Here is a 20,262-nt window from a genome sequence, read left to right as displayed (position 1 = left end):
ATTCATTATTTATTTTAAGAAGAAAAAGTAAGATGTTAAATTGTTTAGAAGCATTTCAGACAAATAATGCAAGTTTCTGTTGCTAACAGCAGCTCCTTCTGAGAATCTTGATAAGACCAACCCCCAATGAAGTGATACCTTCTAATAGGGTCTGCACATTTAAGTCAATGTTTTAGGTTATCAAACTGTTTTTTTCTCAGCTCCAAATGTACCCTTCTAAACTCAAATGCACTCTGCTTTTCTGCTCTTCCTCTTCATTTTCTTCTGCTTCAGGGTTAGTACCAGCACTAACTCAAGTAATACCTTCTGAGTATTTTGATTCCCTACTCTGCAAGTTCCCTCCTCCAAGTTTTTAGATTGGTAAACCTAGCCTCATTTCATTTTCTTTTAAACCACATTTCTTCTTTGCCAGCTGACTCCCTGTTAGGTTCTTTCAACAGAGGGTACTGTAGAAAAACTAGAAACCAGGATGACAAGAGGAGAAATTTTCTTATTCCTGTTTGCTTATCCCTATCCACATCTCCACAACAAGAGTTCTTCACCCTGGTAGTAGCTGTTGCTTCTTGTCTATCCTACATTCCCTGAAATAGACTCGTGTCTATTTGAAAAGATTCCTCCAAAATACTAGATAAATTGACGGGCACCTTTCCTTAGAAGTCTGAAATCCAATTCCTTGGGCAACCTCCTTTATGATCTTAACGATACCAGCACCAGCTAGATGATCTCCCTCTTCAGAGGTCTGAACTTTAGCTCTATAGGATCTTTCCTCCATGTTCCTGAGGCACCATCACCAGCTAAGTAACCCACCCTGCTCAAAATCCTGCTCCTACGTCTGCAATTTACTTCCTCCAAGGCCAGAGGTACCAACCCAGCCAGGCAACATGTCCTTAGTATTTGAGTCCCAGCTCTTTGGGGTCCCTTCTCTAAGGTAAATGATTCTAATAATTCAACCTGAGTATAACCTCCATATTTTCCATCCAATGCTGATTAGTCAACATTCTATATTAATATTTCTCTGTTTAATGAACTCTGCTAAATAATTTGTTTTTCCATCTGGATCCTGACTGATACAGCCACATTCTTAGTACCAAATAATACCACCATTATTGCCACAGTAACTGGACAGAGAATGAATTCTGGTCCCAAGAACTCGGGCCACAGAGCCAGATTGCCTGATTCCATATCCCAAGTCTAAACCTTGCTAGCTGTGTCAAATTGAGCAAGTTACTTAAGCTCACTGTGTTTCTCTTCATTTATCTTAATAGGATAATAATAACACCTTCATGAAGTTATGAGAATTAAATGAACTGATACATGTAAAATATTTAGAATAATGATTATCAATAAGTATTAACTATTATATTGTAGGGGAAGAAAAATAATTTCCCTTCTACCCTTCTATATTCTTGACTGAGACTCCCCTGTAATAACGGATGGATTAACAGGAGAAAAATGGAAGTTTAATAACATTATACCTCCTGTATACATGGGAGATACACAGGAAAACCGAGTAACTCTCCCAAATCCAATCTATCACCTTAAATACCATTTTCCATGTTAGGCTAAAGAAGAAAGATATTGGAGGGTGAAGGCCAATTATGGGAAGTTACCAGGAAAGGCACAGTAAACAAGGGTAAAGTTATATCGATTTAAGTTCTTACCTTCTCACTGAGAAGAGTTTCTAAACATCAGGTCATGCTTTTCTTCCTGGCCCAGAGAGAGAGACCTCCTGAGAGAGGGATATTTCCCATATAAGTGTCTCTTAAAAAAGGGCAACTTCTGATTGATTTTGTAAGCTTCTTGAGGGAGTACTGTTTTTAAAAAATAACCAGCTTAAAATGATTCTTAGGGCAAACAGGCATATTTTGGGCTGGTATATTCTTCTCCCCTTTCATATATTATCAAAATATTTTTGTGTAGAATATGAGTTATAGTAAAAAATCACTTAATAAATAGTAGTATATATAAAAGGAGGAGAATAAGAGAATAGGAGAAACAAAGGAGGTAAGCAAATACTGTAGTGAGTGTTAGGTATACAGATTGCTCTCAGTCCACTAGACCTATAGCATCCTGAATGAAAATGAAATCTGCTACCCACCGTCTTATCTCTGCATTTTCCTGTCCTATCTTCAAAATCTTATGATCAATTATACTACAGCATGCTAACTGCTGGAATAAAAAAAATACAGAAATTCATAGAGTCCCAGAAGAAAGGCTGGAGAATATTCCCTGTAATTATGATGTAGACAGGAAAACTCAGTGAAGAAAGGGGGAGGAGCATATGGAAAGAGCTTAAGAGAGCACAGTATTTTAGATAAGTGAAAACAGTTATCCTGCACCACAGGATATGTGTGGGATGTGGGAGAAAATAAAGCTGGAGATGTAGACAGATGCCAGACTATCCAGAGTCATGGTTACAAAGCTAAGGAGATTGAAAACTGGGAAGTCCTCAATTTAGTCCCTCTCCCTTATCTAGGCAAGAATGAAACAATGTCTACATGTTTATCTCACTGTTTCATTTTTCTCTTGTGTACACAGGAAACTACATTTCCCAGCTCTCCCCTTTCAAGATAGTTGTAACTTACTGACTGGGTACAGGCCAGTAGAATATAGGCAGAAATGGTATACACTACAGATGACTCTTGAACAGCCATAGTTTTGAAATCTGTGCTTCTACTTATACTTGAATTTTTTTTTCAACAAGTAAATGTACAGTACTGTAAGTGTATTTTCTTTTCCTTACAATTTTTTAATGCAGACTTTCCAGAAATTAATTTTTTAAATTTTTTTAAATAAATATATAATGTATTTTTATCCCCAGGTGTACAGTTCTATGAATCACCAGGTTTACACATTTCACAGCACTCATCATAGCACATACCCTCCCCAATGTCCATATCCCCACCACCCTCTCCCATCCCCCCTCCCCCAGCAACCCTCAGTCTGTTTTTTGAGATTGAGTCTCTTATGGATTGTCTCTCTCCCAATCCCATCTTCTTTCATTTTTTCTTTTCCTACCCCTCCAAAACCCCCACATTGTGTCTCCACTTCCTCGTATCAGGGAGATCATATGATAGTTGTCTTTCTCCAATTGACTTATTTCGCTAAGCATAATACCCTCTAGTTCCATCCACATCGTCGCATATGCAAGATTTCATTTCTTTTGATGGCTGCATAGTATTCCATTGTATATATATACCACCTCTTCTTTTTTTTTTTAAGATTTTATTTATCCATTTGACAGAGATAAATCAGAAGTAGACAGAGAGGCAGGCAGAGAGAGAGAGAGGGAAGCAGGCTCCCTCTGAGCAGAGAGCCCGATGCGGGACTCGATCCCAGGACCCTGAAATCATGACCCGAGCCGAAGGCAGCGGCTTAACCCGCTGAGCCACCCAGGTGCCCCTATACCATCTCTTCTTTATCCATTCATCTGTTGATGGACATCTAGGTGCTTTCCACAGTTTAGCTATTGTGGACATTGCTACTATAAACATTCAGGTGCACGTGTCCCTTCGGAACACCACGTTTGTATCTTTAGGATATATACCAGGGTGCAATCACTGGGTCATAGGGTAGCTCTATTTTCAGTTTTTTGAGGAACTTCCACACTGTTTTCCAGAGTGGTTGCACCAGCTTGCATTCCCACCAACAGTGTAGGAGGGTTCCCCTCTCCACATCCTCGCCAGCATCTGTCATTTCTTTACTTGTAAATTTTACCATTCTGACTGGTGTGAGATGGTATCTCACTGTGGTTTTGATTTGTATTTCCCTGATGCCGAGTGATGTGGAGCATTTTTTCATGTGTCTGTTGGCCATCTGGATGTCTTCTTTGCAGAAATGTCTGTTCATGTCCTCTGCCCATTTCTTGACTGGATTATTTGTTCTTTGGGTGTTGAGTTTGCTAAGCTCTTTATAGATTTTGGAACTAGCCCTTTATCTGATATGTCATTTGCAATATCTTCTCCCATTCTGTCAGTTGTCTTTTGGTTTTGTTAACTGTTTCCTTTGCTGTGCAAAAGCTTTTGATCTTGATGAAATCCCAATAGTTCATTTTTGCCCTTGCTTCCCTTGCCTTTGACAATGCTCCTAGGAAGAAGTTGCTGTGGTTGAGGTCAAAGAGGTTGCTGCCTGTGTTCTCCTCAAGGGTTTTGATGGATTCCTTTTGCACATTGAGATCCTTCATCCATTTTGAGTCTATTTTCGTGTGTGGTGTAAGGAAATAGTCCAATTTCATTTTTTCTGCATGTGGCTGTCCAATTTTCCCAGCATCATTTGTTGAAGAGGCTGTCTTTTTTCCATTGGACATTCCTTCCTGCTTTGTCGAAGATTAGTTGACCATAGAGTTGAGGGTCTATTTCTGGGCTATCTATTTTGTTCCATTGATCTATGTGTCTGTTTTTGTGCCAGTACCATACTGTCTTGATGATGACAGCTTTGTAATAGAGCTTGAAGTCTGGTATTATGATGCCACTAACTTTGGCTTTCTTTTTCAATATTCCTTTGGCTATTTGAGGTCTTTTCTGGTTCCATATGAATTTTAGGATTATTTGTTCTATTTCTTTGAAAAAAGTGGATGGTATTTTAGTAGGGATTGCATTACATGTGTAGATTGCTTTAGGTAGAATAGACATTTTCACAATATTTGTTCTTCTAATCCAGGAGCATGGAACATTTTTCCATTTCTTTGTGTCTTCCTCAATTTCTTTCATGAGTACTTTATAATTTTCTGAGTATAAATTCTTTGCCTTTGGTTAGGTTTATTCCTAGGTATCTTATGGTTTGGGGTCCAATTGTAAATGGGATTGACTCTGTAATTTCTCTTTCTCCTGTCTTGTTGTTAGTGTAAAGAAATGCAACTTATTTCTGGGCATTGACTTTATATCCTGACACTTTACTGAATTCCTGTACAAGTTCTAGCGGTTTTGGAGTGCAACCTTTTGGTTTTCCATGTATAGTATCATATCATCTGCAAAGAGTGATAGTTTGACTTCTTCTTTGCTGATTTGGATGCCTTTAATTTCTTTTTGTTGTCTGATTGCTGAGGCTAGGACTTCTAGTACTATGTTGAATAGCAGTGGTGATAACAGACATCCCTGCCGTGTTCCTGACCTTAGCAGAAAAGCTTTCAATTTTTCTCCATTGAGAAAGATATTTGCGGTGGGTTTTTCATAGATGGCTTTGATAATATCGAGGTATGTGTCTTCTATCCCTACACTTTGAAGAGTTTTAATCAGGAAGGGATGCTGCACTTTGTCAAATGCTTTTTCAAAATCTATTGAGAGTATCATATGTTCTTGTTCTTCCTTTTATTAATGCATTGTATCACATTGATTGATTTGCAGATGTTGTACCAACCTTGCAGCCCTGGAATAAATTCCACTTGGTCATGGTGAATAATCCTTTTAATTTGCTGTTGGATACTACTGGCCAGTATTTTGGTGAGAAATTTCGCATTTATGTTCATCAAGTATATTGGTCTGTAATTCTCTTTTTTGATGATATCCTTGTCTGGTTTTGGGATCAAGGTGATGCTGGCCTCATAAAATGAGTTTGGAAGTTTTCCTTCCATTTTCATTTTTTGGAACAGTTTCAGGAGGAAAGGAATTAATTCTTCTCTAAATGTTTGGTAGAATTCCCCTGGGAAGCCATCTGGTCCCGGACTCTTGTTTGTTTGGAGATTTTTGATGACTGTTTCAATCTCCTTACTGGTTATGGGTCTGTTCAAGTTTTCTATTTCTTCCTGATTCAGTTGTGGTAGTTTATATGTCTCTAGAAATGTATTCATTTCTTCCAGATTGTCAAATTTGCTGGCGTAGAGTTGCTCATAGTATGTTCTTATAATTGTTTGTATTTCTTTGGTGTTAGTTGTGATCTCTCCTCTTTCATTCATGAATTTATTTATTTGGATCCTTTCTCTTTTCTTTTTGATAAGTCTGGCCAGGGGTTTATCAATTTTATTAATTCTTTCAAAGAACCAGCTCCTAGTTTCATTGATTTGTTCTATTGTTTTTTTTTTTGTTTCTATTTCATTGATTTCTGCTCTGATCTTTATGATTTCTCTTCTCCTGCTGGGTTTAGGCTTTCTTTCTTGTTCTTTCTCCAGCTCCTTTAGGTGTAGGGTTAGGTTGTATATTTGAGACCTTTCTTGTTTCTTGAGAAAGGCTTGTACCGCTATATATTTTCGTCTCAGGACCACCTTTGTTGTGTCCCACAGATTTTGAACCATTGTGTTTTCATTATCATTTGTTTCCATGAATTTTTTCAATTCTTCTATAATTTCCAACGAATGGTTGATCCATTCATTTTTTAGAAGGATGCTGTTTAGTCTCCATGTATTTGGGTTCTTTCCAAATTTCCTCTTGTGTTTGAGTTCTAGCTTCAGAACATGCTCTGAAAATATGCAAGGAATAATCCCAATCTTTTGATACCAGTTGAAACCTGATTTATGACCCAGGATGTGATCTATTCTGGAGAATGTCCCATGTGCACTAGAGAAGAATGTTTATTCTGTTATTTGGGGATGGAAAGTGCTGAATGTATCTGTGATGTCCATCTGGTCCAGTGTGTCATTTAAGGCCTTTATTTCCTTATTGATCTTTTGTTTAGATGATCTGTCCATTTCAGTAAGGGGAGTGTTAAAATCCCCTACTATTATTGTATTATTGTCGATGTATTTCTTTGATTTTGTTATCAATTAGTTTATATAATTGGCTGCTCCCATGTTAGGGGCATAGATATTTAAAATTGTTAGGTCTTCTTGTTGGACAGACCCTTTGAATATGATACAGTGTCCTTCCTCATCTCTTATTATAGTCTTAGGCTTAAAAATGTAATTGATCTGATATAAGGATTGCCACCCTAGTTTCATCTGATGTCCATTAGCATGGTACATTGTTTTCCATCCCCTCACTTTAAATCTGGAGGTGTCTTCGGGTCTAAAATGAGTTTCTTATAGGCAGCGTATTGATGAGTTTTGTTTTTTTATCCATTCTGATAACCTCTGTCTTTTGATTGGGGCATTTAGCCCATTAACATTCAGGGTAACTATTGAGAAATATGAATTTAGTGCCATTGTATCACCTATAAGGTGACTGTTACTGTATATTGTCTCTGTTTCTTTCTGATCTACTACTTTTAGGGTCTCTCTTTGCTTAGAGAACCCCTTTCAATATTTCCTGTAGAGCTGGTTTGGTGTTTACAAATTCTTACAGTTTTTGTTTGTCCTGGAAGCTTTTTATCTCTCCTATTTCCAATGATAGCCTAACTGGATATAGTATTCTTGGCTGCATGTTTTTCTCGTTTAGTGCTCTGAATATATCATACCAGTTCTTTCTGGCCTGCCAGGTCTCTGTGGATAAGTCTGCTGCCAATCTAATGTTTTTACCCTTGTATGTTACAAACTTTTTGTCCCAGGCTGCTTTCTCTTTGTCACTAAGAGTTGTAAGTTTTACTATCAGGTGACAGGGTATGGACCTATTTTTATTGATTTTGAGGGGCGTTTTTTGCATCTCCTGGATTTTTATGTTTGTTCCCTTTGCCATATGAGGGAAATTCTCTGCAATAATTCTCTCCAATATACCTTCTGCTCCCCTCTCTCTTTCTTCTTCTTCTGGAATCCCAATTATTATAAAGTTGTGTGATCTTAGGGTGTCACTTATCTTTCGAATTTTCTCCTTGTGGTCCAGTATTTGTTTGTCTCTCTTTTGCTCAGCTTCTTTATTCTCTGCCATTTGGTCTTCTATGTCACTAATTCTTTCTTCTGCCTCATTTATCCTAGCAGTAAGAGCTTCCATTTTTTATTGCACCTCATTAATAGCTTTTTTTATTTCAACTTGGTTAGATTTTAGTTCTTTTATTTCTCCAGAAAGGGCTTTTATCTCTCTGGAATGGTCTCTCAAATATCTTCTATGCCTTTTTCGAGCCTAGCTAGAACCTTGAGAATTGTCCTTGTGAACTCTAGATCTGTCATATTACCAATGTCCATATTGATTAGGTCCCCAGCCTTCAGTACTGCCTCTTGTTATTTTTTTTTTTGTGGTGGTTTTTTCCACCTTGTCATTTTGTCCAGATAAGATTTGCTTTCTCCTCCTCTGGAATTCTGCTGTTCTCCTTAATGAGTGAAGTTGGTCTTGGCTGGGTTTCTTGTTGATCTTCGGGGTGAGAGGCCTGTTGTAGTGATTCTCAAGTGTCTTTGCTGGAGGCAGAATTGCCCCACCCTTATCAGGGGCCAGGCTAAGTAATCTGCTCGGGTTCGCTTTCGGGAGCTTTTGCTCCCTGAATGCTTTCCGTAGAGTTCTGGAGGACAGGAATAATAATGGTGGCCTCCCAATCTCTGGCCTGGAGGAGCCGAGAGCTCCGGGTCCCGCTCCTCAGTGCGCCCTCAGAGAAAAGCGCCCAATCGCTGCTGTCTACTTGGCCTCTGGTCACGCTTGGAGAAAAAGTGCTCAGTTACTCTGTCTCCCTGGCCTCCGGCTGCGCTCTGAGCTCATTGAGCCTGCGACCGGTTCAAGGTAACCCCGAGTTGAAAGCTCACTCCTCAGCTCTGTCTCTGTAGCCGGCTTCCCCCGCTCTAATACCTGAGTATCGCGAGCTCTGAGATACTCAGACACCCCCAGTCCTTCTGTGACCCCATGGGACCTGGGATTACGCTGACCCTGAATGGGCTTCCCCCCGGTTTAGCCTCTGGAGTGATGTCGCTCAGCGGAACAGACTTTTAAAAGTCCTGATTTTGTGCTCCGTTGCTCCACCGCTTGCCGGGAGCCGGCCCCTCCCCGGTCTATCTTCCCGTCGCTTTGGATTCACTTCTCCGCCAGTCCTGCCTTTCAGAAAGTGATCGATTTTCTGTTTCTAGAATTGTTGCTCTTCTTCTCTTTGATTTCCCGTTGGATTTGTAGGTGTTCGCAATGGTTAGATAAGCTATCTAGCTGATCTCCTGCTACCTGATGTCGTCTCAGCCTCCTACTTCACCATCTTAACTCCTCCCCTTCTTATGATTTTTTAAATAACATTTTCCTTAGCTTACTTTATTGTGAGAATATTTTTGTGTGTGTATAAATATATATAGGTATGTATATAAAATGTACAAAATATGTGTTAATCAACTGTTTATATTATTGATAAGGATTCTGGTCAACAATAGGCTATTAGTAGTTAGATTTGGGGCGAGTCAAAAGTTACATGCATATTTTTGGTTGCATGGGGATCAGTGCTCCTAACCCCTACATTGTTCAAGGGTCAATTGTACTTAAAAACCCAGTGGTTACTGCTGGGCAAGGCAAGAAAATCTCTTCACTTCCTGTTTTGGGAATAATTCAGCTGCAATTGAGTGTGAAGAGGGTAGAAAATGTGATCTCTCCAGACATCCTCCTTTGATCTTAGGGAAAACCATCTTTTGCTAGAAGGGAAGCAGAAAATAAACTTATGCCCAGGATCCTGCACTGGTACAAAAAAAATGCCTAAGTCTGCTGGGAAAGTTATGCTTGCTAAATGCCCACTGATAGAAGACAGGCTGCTATACATAAGAAGGAATTCTGCCTGCCCCCCCCCCCCCCCGCCGAACCTATGCTATGTGAAGGATGCTGTAGACCAAATGCTTGTGTCCCCTCAAAATTCCTATCTTGAAATCTTAATATCCATTGTGAGAGAATTTGGAGGTGGGGCCTGTGAGGAATGATTAGATCATGAGGGTACAACCTCATAAATGGAACTAGCACCCATATCAAAGAGACCCCAGAGCACTCTTTCGCCCACACCCCCAGGTGAGGACACAGTAAAAAGACAGCCATCTGTGAAATAGGAAACAATTCCTGACCAGACACTGAATCTGCCGGCAACTTAATTTGGGGTTTCCAAGCCTCCAGAACAGTCAGAAATAACTACTTGCTGTTTATAAGCCACCTACCCTACAGCATTCTGTTATAGCTAAGAAGGAGGGAGTTGTCTGCCACTGGAAGGGGAACTACAACACTGCAAAAGCCCTATCCTAAGACTCCAAGGTACAGCCCTGTGTAACACTGAGGATGGAGGCCACGTAGAAAGCACTACTTCCTCCATAGAGCCACACACTAGCGCTTGAGTAACAAACAACAATGGACTCTATCTTTGGAGGGCAAGAGCAAGGAGAGAAATGGGTGACACAGGTATACAGGAAACTCTTTGGGCAACCACAGCCCCTACACTAAACACAGGGTGTAGGTGTCTACCACTGGAATAATTTGAAGCAGGTGCAAGGAAATCCAGGTAAACTACTGAACACATTGAATCAAGCCCAGTTTAACCACCTGATGAAAGGAGAGATGAACAATTTCTGAACATAAAGATTATTTACCTTGGTTTCTAGTATTCTTTCATACATAACTAGTCTGGAACTCAATTTTAAGAAATAATGCCCCCCAAAAGCAGAAAAATATAAAAACTTTCCAAGACCTAATGATGTCAACTGACTCAGATGTAAGAACACTCAGAGAAGACTTTGAAGTGACTAAATTGTGATTACAGTGGGCCCACCTGGCCAATCCAAGCTGATTTCGCCATTTGTAAATCCTTAACTTAATTACATAGAAGTCCCTTTCACCAAATAAGGTAACATATTTATCGGTTCCAGTGTTTAGGATGGAACCTCTTGGGGCAAGGGAGGAAGGCATTATTCTGCCTACTACACCTAATTTTCAAAATTTCAAGCAAGTTATTTCTTTAATTGAATTACAATTTCCCATCTTTCTTCTTGTTCACAGCTCACTCTCTCCTTTCCTCTTTTCCCTCTTTCTTTCCCTCCCTTTCTCCTTCTAAAATCTCTTTCTTCTTCTTCTCCTCTCTCTACTTCCTCTGCCCCTAGGCATCTGGTTTCTTTTTATGTGCAAGTTTCCCTACCCTCTACTTCATGTCTTATTTTTAGCTACATGAATTCTTTTAAATCACTGCTCATCTCTCTCATGCACATAAAATCCTTAACTGACTTCCTATTGCTTTCAAGATGAAGTTCCTTAGCGAAGTTCTTTCATCACCTGTCCTTTCACCACCTTAGGCTCCTTTACTGGACCTAATCACTCTTATCCATGTCCACTTAACGTTCCAGCTATTCTGTCCTGCTAGTGGGATTCTTGAATATACCACACTGCTTTGGGTGTGGAAGTCGGCACTTTCTGTTTTTCTACTTAAGGTTCCCTTCCTCTCCTGGTCTGTTCTTCAAAAGCCATTGCTGACTTGACCTTTGACCAGGAGGCCCCCTGACTTCCTTACAGAGATAACCTTCTTTCCTATGGTCATATCTCATTTTATCGTTTATATATCTTCTTATTATATGTATAATTCTAAGTATTAATTTACTTATGTATATTTTCTTTTCTACCCTTTGAGCATCTAGAGATCAGGAATCATCCATTCATTATCAGCATGTGGCCAGAATCCAGTGCAGTGCCTAATAATTAATAGGTGCTCAATAAATATCTGTATCTATCATTAGCATGTTCTCAAGATCCATTTTTTTTAACATCTCTCAATATTTGAAATTTAACTTTCAGCAAGTATCTCAGTGTGAATCTGTGTTTGTGGTGTTAGAGAATAAGATAATTCTCATATAATTAAGACTTCTTAGAAGTCTTAGAAAAAAAATATTTCCGTCATGGTAAAACAAATTTTCTTTCCTCACTTTGGAAAAATGTCCTATGATCTGGAAGGTAGCATTCTCATAATAAGAGGACTGGATTGATTTATATATCCTGGATTCCAGTCTATTTCTCCTGCTTAGGTCAGGAATTTGTAGACCCAGTGATAAACACTTTTTGGGGTGAAGTTATAACCAGTATTTATTTATTTGTCTGTTCTTTACAATGTAATTTTCTGGGCTGTTTTCTGCTTAAGGTATTTCTAGAAATTGGGAGATATTTCCCATGAAATCTGAAAGTTATCCCAGCATCATCGAATGGGAAAATATGGATAGAACCCATAGAAGATGATACACAATATCATTCCAGTATTTTAAAGCAAGTGAAATATGGATAAAATGAACACCAAGAACAGCATTGAATGGCAAATGAGTTCATGACATGTAACAAAGGTAAGCAGAGAATGTGTTGTACAGTGGAAAGGAAAAGTCCTGTTTTGGTAAAAGATTAAGGTTCATAAAAGCAAGCATTATAACCCCTTAAAGCCAACAAACACAAAGAAAAGAATCAATAGAAAATTTAAATGTTTTCTTATACTGCTTCTTTCTTCCTGATTCATGTCCCAGGCACAGGCATATAGTCAAAAAGAAAAAAACTTTATTTTCCTTCCACTGCCCATTCAGACCCACTCTGTAGGGTTATTTGCTCTGCTACTCAGATGAAATAGAGAGGAAATCCTGTGACTTTTTGGTCACTCTTAGGTAATAAAAAGTCCTCTGATCACTTCTCGTCACAAAGGAAAGTCTCATTTCAGCAATTAAAATGTCTAGTCCGTGTAAGGTCAAACTTCATCTAAGTTAGAGCTTCTCCTCAGCCCCCACTATATAGGTTGTTACCTGAAGGGGGAAAGGGCCTTGTGGGTTCCTTCTCTATTTCCTGTATTTCTTTGCAAGTCCTACATAGGTGGTCTAACTTTAGAATGTGGAATAGTTGGCAAATATTGTCTTGGGGCTTTAGCCAAAACAGAGTCAGAAATAGTTCAATTTTAACATCCTGTTGCATATCCTTGGTAGCACAACTAAAACATGATTTTCATACAGCTTTCAACTCCATATATTGCAAGCTGAGATGGAGAATGCAGGAGCAGGCACTAGAATAATAAAGTACGCACGTTTACATGCTTTACAGGAAATACCTAACCATACATGTCACAATCAACTGTACTGTTTTCTAAACTTTCCCACCAGCTTACCCTGAATCACTGAGAAAGAAGACAGACCTCTGTAGGTTATGAGGTCTTAGTCTAAAAAGGCATTTTCGTTTATGGTATCTCTTAATAAGGGTGTGCTTTACTAATTCAAGCACACAAACTTCATCTTCTATACCATAATGTCTCTGCTTATTTTAGCATAAAAATTACTAGCTGCTTCTAACATTTTCTTAAAATTGATTCCCGGGATATATACCTCATTTAACCACTAATTCCAGTTAAAGTCTAGTAAAATGTCATATTCCCCAGTTTGATAGTCATGAAACCTGTAGAAATAATGGTATTCATGTAATTTAAAAGGATGCTTTTGGACTTGGGTGTTTTCTTGTGTTTCCCCTTATTAATATTAATATTAATATTAATGACCATTCAAGCTGCTTTTAGCAGAGGACTTTTTTTTTTAAGATTTTATTATTTATTTGACAGAGAGAGAGAGATTATAAGTAGGCAGAGAGGCAGGGGTTAGCAGGCTCCCCCTGAGCAGAGAGCCTGATGTGGGGCTTGATCCCAGGACCCTGAGATCATGACCTGAGTAGAAGGTAGAGGCTTAATCCACTGAGCCCCACGCAGGCACTCCAGCAGAGGAATTTAAATTCCAAATCAGAGGTGAACAAATATTTGTTGGCAGTAAACATATTACCCAAACAAATACCTAGACCCTTTTACAGACATTGTTTTTTTTCCTTAACCTGTCTTCTTAACATATCCCATTACAGTCTCTGATTAGTCTCCAGTTTCTGGAAGCACTCAACTTAAAATAGAAACAAGAATATCTTTGGAAAGGGAAAGGAGCCTTTAGAAATACAACTGTTTTACTAGTTCAAAAGAAAACTGGTCCTGCAAGAGAACCAAGCTAAAAGTAGTACTGAGTTGAGAGTGCACTTACAAATACATTTTATGCCAGTCGTCTTGCTATTCCTATTGTGTTCCTGTTGTGGATTCATTTACCCATTATACTTATGTATAGTTTTCCATCCTTAGAACTCCAACTACCATGGGAACAGGTACACCCCTGCATAATTCTATAAGCTCAAAGCTGATACTCTGGTGAGACAGATACTCAAAGATAAGTAGAAATTATTCAGCTCTATTTCAGTTAAAAAAAAAAAAAATCTGACTCATGTCATTCCAAGGTAAATATCCCTAAAGAGTTATTCACTTCCACATTAGGAAGTGAATGGCTGTATGACCTACCTGCAAAACTCGAGCTACAGTCAAAGGGAGAATAAGAGAATAAGCTAGTTAGCTGGTTCTATGTTTAAAAAACAATGGGCCTCAAAAACCCATGAGATTAAACCTGGAACTGGTGCTATTAATAGTTTACCAGAGTAAGAAGTGAACTCACAGTCTAGAACAGTATTTTCAAAGTTTGAATCTCCAGATTTTCTGTATCAGGGTCATAGGTGAGGATGGGGTTGACCAGCTTGTTAAAATACAGTTTTCTAGGCCTTACACTAGACCTATTGAATAAAAATTTGGGACTTGAAACTACCTGTAGGAGATCCTTATTGATATTGAAGCTTGAGGACCATTGGATTAGGATCTAATAGATGAATAATATAAAGAGGGAGAAATTATGAATCTGATAATAAATGAAATTAGTAATAGCATAAACGATAAATAGTTCACAATTCTCACATCCATAAAGTTCTGAAAACCAAAAACCTTCACTTTTTTTTTTGTTTATTTGTTTTGTAATATATTTAGAAATAATTCCTGGCATGATCTAGATGTATTTTTGGCAAAAATTGACCTATATTTATGTACAATCACATAGCCTCTATTTATCCTACTTTGTATGCATGTTTGGGTTTTGCTGCATAGTTACTGTGGAGTATCCCAAATGGGGTTCAGTATATAATATAAAGTAGATGCACCATATTTTTTCTCTCTCTCTCTCTCTTTCTCTCTCAAAAAAAGAGAAAGTGTGCCTGTGAGCAGAGGAGCTGGGGAGGCAGAGGGGGAAAACAAATCTTAAGCAGCCTCCACGCTAAATCTCAGTGACCATGATGAGATCAAGACCTGAACTGAAATCAAGAGTTAGACACTTAACTGACTAAATCACCCTGCTGCTGCAGGATGCACTATATTCTGAATTCAGAAACACATTTGGCCCAAAGAGTTTCAGATAAGGGAATAGGTACCTCCAGTTGTTCAAAAACTTCTCAATTACTAAACAGTCTGAGGGTTTTGAAGGGGTGGGGGATGGGAGGTTGGGGTACCAGGTGGTGGGTATTACGGGGGGCACATATTGTATGGAGCACTTGGTGCGGTGCAAAAATAATGAGTACTGTTATGCTGAAAATAAAGAAAAAATAAATTAAAAAAAAAAAGAAAAGAATGCACTTATATGAGCCTGAACTTACAGCAAATATTAAAGGGAACATTTGTGAAATGTAAAGGGGAGAGGGCGAAGGAGATGTGAGGAGAGACTTTGGGCTAAATAGTATTAATAAATGAATAGATAGATAGATAGATAGATAGAGTAGTTCTGATACTCTGGATGGAGAGCAGGAAGGAAGGAGAAGGAGGTGGGGTGTGCTCCAGACTGCAGAGCATCTCTGAGAAGTCTCAGTCAAGAGAATATGGAGTCCTTGAACAAAATTTCTCATTAGAGGAGTCTTGCGCTGGACAAAAATGTCCTGGTTCTCGTGCCCCTGTCACACTTATTCATTGACTGGGAGTAGCCTGCGCACTAGGGTGGCCACAACATGAATGTCTGGGCAGATCTGAAGGTACAACAGCTAGTCTCACAGCAGGTTTTCTTTAAGAAAATCTGGGTGGTATATTCAGTGGCCTCCACAATTCCTGGCTTACCAGATGGAGCAGAGCAGCCCAGCAGCTGGGAGCTTTACTTAGGAATGGAATGTTGCAGCAAAATATACTTCGTTGTTCCATAAACTTCTGTTTTACTGGGTATTTTTATCACGGAATCTAACCATTTTCTAGCCAATTCCATTCACATTTCTAATTGTCTTTCTCCATATATATATTTGTCAAACCGCTGGTCTTCATTTAGGATTTAGAAAATATGATTGCTATAGATTATTTCTTTTTTCTTTTCCTTTGTTGTTGTTGTTTTGTCTTGTTTTGTTTTTTTGACCTATCCTCGTCAGCCTTGAGGGGAAAAAAGGTATCAAAGGAACTGTTGGGCTCTAGATCATCTGGAGAAATCTTAAAACATTTGGCTTTCTGCTTTAATTCATTCTGCCCAGTTCATTGTTGTTGGGGGGGAAAAGAGGGGTCAAAACCATTTTTGTTAATAAGGACCATAGCCAAATGGCCCCATCCTTTTCCCTGCATGGACACTGTGGTCTCTGCCTCCCTATCTCCTGAGATGCTCCTGAGCTGAAAGAACCATTTGGTTGTTACAAACCAAGATTAGTAAATAAAAGTAGATTTTATAAAGTTTGTTACTAACCCCAACAATCTAGGTATTACGCATAGCCTCAGAACACAGCTTGGTCTTTTTCTTTAAAGCCAGATAATGCAGAATTTTCCAAATTAAGTCTTTTGAGGTACTACCATTCATTGACAAGATTAGAGAGATAAATTGGGATTCTGTGCTGACTTCTGTGGATAAGACACATAGAAAATCCTGTATGTTTTAGTCAGGTCCTTTCATAAACTAAACATTTATAGAGGCAATTTTTTCTTTTCTTTTCTTTTCTTTTTTAATAAACTATCTTGTTAATGATGTTTATGTTCAGCCCCATTTTCTTGTTTCTTGGCTGTTTCAAATTAGTGGTCGTCTTGAAAATCAAATATGAAAAATTACTTAAGAACTTAAGTGTCTATTCTCGTTTTGGTTCTCCTGAGGACTCTATGGGGTTTAGGTATGAGAAAAGATGGGGAAAAATGTTCACTAGTCGGTGCCCTTGCCTCAGAGTTCAATTCTATTTGTTCTCAGAGATTTTAGCATCACACTCATTACTTATTTATATCTTCCCTCTTTTTTTCCACTTTGCAGATAATTGCTACTTAATTGATACTGCCTCTATGCAAACCTAGTCACAAGACACATTGCTAAATAGAGGAATCATTAATCTGCGGGTATGTTGTAGATTTCCTTAAAAGGTTGGCTGGAATAAGCAAAGTCATTAGCAGTTTATTTGCAACAGTGCACTTATGAAAAGCTCTGTGGAGAACACATCAACAGTCTGTATGTAACTGAGCAATTAACACAGGACTCCTGTACTTTGGGGTGTTAGCATGGGAGTAAACAGAAGCAGATGTGAAGTGTTTGTACTGTTAGCATGCATGGTCTGTTCTGACATATGCAAATACCACTCATGCTTACAGAACCTGCAACCCCTATTGTACTGTGACCTTACTGATGAAGCCCTATGACAGAAGTACTTCATTTGCACTGGGTGCTATTAATTATTAACAGGCCAATACCACCTTTCCTTGTTACTGGAGCTTAGCAGAAAGCCAGGTAATAAAGCATCACAAACAAGTTGATAACACTGTGGTTCCCAGCTTGCCTTGACTACTGCTCTCTTGCCAATAGAAAAAATAAAGAACAATTAAGGCCAGAGAGAGCAGAAAGGGTCTCGAAAGACTGACAGATGGGATCACCTGTGCAATCCAGGCATAAGTTTGAATAGTTTTCTCCCTGGAACTCAAGTAAACCCTGTGATGATCCAGGGGTTTCTATATGAAGGCAGGAGAATTCTGGTCCTTGAACAGGTTTGTACATAAGAACTTAATTTACCATTTTTTCCCCTTCCTTGTCAGGGAGCTGGAAAATTGTTGCTGACTAGAACAATTAAAATTAGAGGGAAATGGCATGATTTTCTGTCCTTGTATCTTTAAAGGACATGTCAGACACCTCACCTTTCATATCACTTGCATTCTAGAAAAGAAAGCAACTTTTATGGTGTAAAATGTAATTCTTTCCACCTCACTGTCAGTAAATGCTGAGATGTCTCATTGTTAAAGAAATAGGAAGCATTCCTAAAGTCATATATGCATCTCAGAAATGTTAATACTTCATTATAAAAAAAAAAACCTGCAAAAGGATTATTCTAGAGCCTTGTTATTCTGTAAATGGGAATCCTATTCATGGGTAGTTTGACAAAAGACAAGTGGTTGATATTAACTAGTTAGGATTTTTTTTTTAATTCTCTAAATTACAATACAGTATGCTTTTAGAAAAAGAATACAATATACTTTAGGATGATGAGGGGAAACTTACCCTCAGTTTATTTTCTAAAGAATATTTTTTTGTGATCATGCTTTGCTGGATATATGTATCTCTAGACTTTGAATGTTTTCCTGTGGCTGAGCTAGACATAGCCTAAGTGCATCATGTTAGAATGAATTAATTTGAACCATTAGTGCATTCTGCTGTAAATATCCTGACATTTGCTCTGATCTTATACCAAAACTCTGTTTTTCCATCATCTTTTTCTATAAGCACCTTACATAGAACCTGACTAAAGCTATTAAGGTAAGGGGCTGAAACAACGTATCTTAGAGTTACTGAATTGAAATCTTATCTCCTCTCTAAAACTTAATCAACTAAATGAAATAGGAAGCAGACTGCTCACTCCTCAACTTCATCCTATAATGCAATTCTCATTTTTGAGGGGGAAATCACAATTCTAAGTCCTATGCACGTTGTAAATCTTCCTTTCTCATAATGTTAACAATATTGTCTCCATCTTTACTTAATTTGAGTTCAGCCTATATTTTTCTAGGTTTTCATATTGCTGTCTGGAATAAAGGAGTTTGGGTTTTTTTGCTGTTTCTTTGGTTTGTTTGTTTTTTTGCTAGTCATGTTCTTTTTTTTTTTAAATTAATTTATTTATTTTCAGCATAACAGTATTCTTTATTTTTTCACCACACCCAGTGCTCCATGCAATCCGTGCCCTCTATAATACCCACCACCTGGTATCCCAACTTCCCACCCCCCCCCCCCGCCACTTCAAACCCCTCAGATTGTTTTTCAGAGTCCATAGTCTCTCATGATTCACCTCCCCTTCCAATTTCCCCCAACTCCCTTCTCCTCTCTAACTCCCCATGTCCTCCATGCTATTTGTTATGCTCCACAAATAAGTGAAACCATATGATAATTGACTCTCTCTGTTTGACTTATTTCATGTTCTAAACATACTAAGTAAAACATTTAATAAAATGGAATCTATTTTATTTATTAAAACAGTATTTAATTTTAGGAATATAATCTATCAAGTAAGAAACATTTTCCATGGAAAGGGTAAGAGGAGGAGTGAAAAGAAGTAAGAAAACTGGTAAAGTGAATAAGAATTCATGTTGTACATGAATGTACATGTTGTACATGAATTCTTTGTACATGAATAAGAATTCATGTTGTACATGTTGTACATGAATTCTTTGTACATGAATGTACAAAGTATAAAATACTTTGCTTTGAATGCCTTGATTTTTAAGCTAATAGAACAGGAATTCTTGGAAATGTTTATGATCTAGAGGATCTATTAACTGTGGTGAGATGAGATAGATCTCAGCATTCTGAGTCTTGGAATTAGGTACCTGGTTCCTGAGCTCTGGTGGAGTGTGTAGAGAGGAGATGAGAGAAAATACCCAGGGGTCTTTCATGTTTCTCTGTGTCTTGGGAGAAAAGCCTTTGTTTTAGATGAAAATTTTAAGGATGTTTGTATGGAAACAGACTTGGAAGATAGAAATGGTATTTCCCTCCAGAAGAAGAGGCAGCTGTGGTTGCTGTCTGGTATAATGAAGATAGTGTCTCCTTCCAGGGCATAGTCAGGCATGCTTACTATCCATTATAAAATATTTGGGTTCCCAACTTCAGAGTTCATCTACTGGAGCACAACCCATTGCATGGGCAGTTATCTTCTAGCCCTCTTTGGTTTGCTCTGTGAGAACTTGGTTTCAGTGCCTCAGTACAATCTATGTTGATTTTCATGCTGGTTGCTGTGCTATGAGTAATTAAGTTCTTTAACTTGGAAAAAGATTTCTGACATCTATGATGGGGACTTATAAAACTGTGGCAGGCTAACTTGTTAGCTCCCGAATAGAGTAAAATCTCAGACCCTTTACAGTTTTATACAATTTGGTGGTGGGATACTGACAAAGACACACTTTCTGGAAGAGGAAATGTTAGGGCCTTATGGGGCAACTAATGGTATTTGAGGGAAACCCATAGGAATTAATAGTAAACAGAGCAGCCAAACTGTATGGCCAGTCTGGCAGTAAATGATCCTTTTTTAAATTATCTATTAATAAGGAAATGTTAGGGAGTTGTTTGTAGGCCAGGTACCAAGAAGTACACTCATAGACAGATGTATGAATGGTGGCCTGATTGTTGCTAACTCTTCCTCTATGGTGAAGGGGAAGGATTCCTTGACAATACAGGAGTCAGTCTTAAGTCTGCCCCACTAT

The 20,262-nt window shown here is 38.4% G+C and overlaps 1 long non-coding RNA gene across 1 annotated transcript in view; it reads left to right on the top strand.

The window, feature by feature from the left end:
• Window positions 1-20,262, top strand: part of LOC116569226 — a 54,827-nt gene that overhangs the window by 18,455 nt on the left and 16,110 nt on the right. The window contains exon 2 of the long non-coding RNA XR_004276928.1: window positions 11,860-12,055. This is a non-coding gene — a long non-coding RNA (uncharacterized LOC116569226). The remainder of the gene's footprint in view (window positions 1-11,859; window positions 12,056-20,262) is intronic.

Source organism: Mustela erminea, chromosome 11 (genome assembly GCF_009829155.1).
Source record: "Mustela erminea isolate mMusErm1 chromosome 11, mMusErm1.Pri, whole genome shotgun sequence".
Lineage (NCBI taxonomy): Eukaryota > Metazoa > Chordata > Mammalia > Carnivora > Mustelidae > Mustela > Mustela erminea.
The sequence above is the reverse complement of the archived record's forward strand: the minus strand, read 5'-3'. Positions and strand labels throughout refer to the sequence as shown.